We start from the raw sequence: 2,330 nt of genomic DNA on the forward strand, positions 1-2,330 counted from the left end.
ACACACACACACACACACAGAGTGTGAAAGAGACAGAGAGAGAGTGTGTGAAAGAGAGAGAGAGAGAGAGACAGAGAGAGAGAGAGACAGAGACAGAAAAAAGAGAGAGATTTCTGTTACTTCAACGTCTGTTTGATGTGGCCATAACTTTCCCTGGGTGTTCACCTTTACAGCCCGGTCTGACAGCCTAATGCATTGTGTTGGGAACACTGTACTGTTGAGGGAAGGGAGCTCAATCTACTCTCGTCATGCAGTGCCCGGTCTTGCAATGTATAATTGAAAAACAAAAATGGTAATGGTAGAAAATTTACTTTGCACGTTAGTTTTGAAACTTTAAGCAAGGGATCGAAAGGAGATACATTGTACATTGTATGTATTACCGCTAAAAGGTACAACGGCGTAACTGCACATTTCATCATTTTGGGATTTTAAAAAAAATAGAGAACAAAAAAACAAACACACAAAATAATATCAATCTTAACACTTAAAATATTGGGATCAGGCCCTTATTTATCTTAAACACTTTGGAAACTACTATTTCTGAGGTAGATAAGTCGTCCCACCTTTGGCACAAGAAGGGATGGACAAGACAAAGATTATAGGACGTACAAATCAGAGAACTCACTATAATGTTCTGTCCTGTCCTTCCATAGTTGGGTGCATACTCTCCCTTCCTTCTCTGTTCTCTGTTTGTCCTCTAGTCATTTCGAGATATAAAAAAAATTCCAGATTGTTACACACTCCTCTCTGCTCTCAAAGTGAGCATCCTTTTTTACAAATGCTATAAATACTTGTATCTCACAAATAGAACAGTAATACAGCACTTTTATGACCTTATCGTGTTGGAAAATCCCCGAAAGTCTTACTAAAACTAAAAAGAACAGTGATAGTTTACACGTATTCACAAATAGAATTGAAAATCCATTGGGTATTCTGAATATAACTAGTGTAATCCGAGGTGTGGAAATAGAGTGCAATCTCCCTCCGCTGAACAATTACGATTCGTCATTGTTGCCACGAGTAATACACGATATTCTCCATCATTTCTATGAATTGAATTGCTGGGTGCTCCTCTTAGGCTTATCTTGCCTGAATGTTCCCTCTCTATAACCCAGGGGCTGATGTGTCAAACGGTGGTATTGCATCTATACAATATATCTTTCTTTCTTTCCGACCCTCTGTCTGAAATGGCGATGTTTGACGCCCTTCTGGGTACAATTCAGGTCATTTGAATTTAAAGTAAACGTCCCATATAACGGTTTCAGACAGAAGGAGAAAATGTTCCTAGGAAGGCACCAAAAATTCGGCAGCACTTGATTCGAAACCAAACTTTCACGACTTGTTTGATCAAGTTGGTCAGCCAAATTCGGATCACCATACACCGAATTCCTTCTTCGTGGGGTTACTTAGTGGGTTAAATTTATTCACGTTTATTATTTCTTTTTCTCTGTCTCTTAAAAACTTGAAGGCAATCACTTTTCCGTCGGTATTTTCTATCACTCATTCATACTCAAACAAATCCTCTCTCGGATTTCCCGAATCACGGCTCAATCCTAAGTCACACCAGCACATATAACAAAATCTAATCCTTGTCAACACGCCACACGGTCCGTCAACACGGGCAAAGCAGCAGCATCGCTGTCGGAATATTTCACAACTCCTGACGGACAAGCCGGCGATCTATGCATGGCGTAGGTGGTGATATTTATGACGCTGTCTCAGAGTTACAAAGTTCTATCTGCTCAGTAGATCTACCTAGTTTTGAGACACTTGAGGTCTAAATTGTTGTTGAGTTTGGCAATATGTCAAGCTTTTTCGAACGCCATTCTTTGAATATATAAATAACGACTCGGATTAATCTTAAAATTTTTTAAAATGTTTTTGAAGAGGTGGAACATTAATGCATTTTCTGAGCTCATTGTCTAAGTAACTCAAAACGGCCAAAAAGTGTCAGATAGAACTTTGTAATTCTAAGGTAGCGATTATTATTTATCCCAGCCGCAATACCCTGTGTTACGACCGCAACACTGATCCCTGGTCGTGCCATGATACGACGTGCAGTGTACAGAAGCAAGAATCACCGGGGTGCCGGGAGCCGGGAGCTCAGATCTGGCGGCCAATCTCTCTCTCCTTCTGTGACGGTGCCCACGGTGTCCCTAAGTGCTAGGAGCTTCTTACTTAGCCCCACGTCGTTGTTCTGCCTGCCCTGGTACCCTGAGCGCGCGCGGTGCTGGTCACCTAATGGTCAGCGACACCGGGGGCGGGGGGTCACTGTTTAGATAGTGTTCGGGTATAATGATCTGCTGTCCTGCTTTATCTATCGAAGGACA

Source organism: Aplysia californica, unplaced genomic scaffold (assembly GCF_000002075.1).
Source record: "Aplysia californica isolate F4 #8 unplaced genomic scaffold, AplCal3.0 scaffold00101, whole genome shotgun sequence".
NCBI lineage: Eukaryota > Metazoa > Mollusca > Gastropoda > Aplysiida > Aplysiidae > Aplysia > Aplysia californica.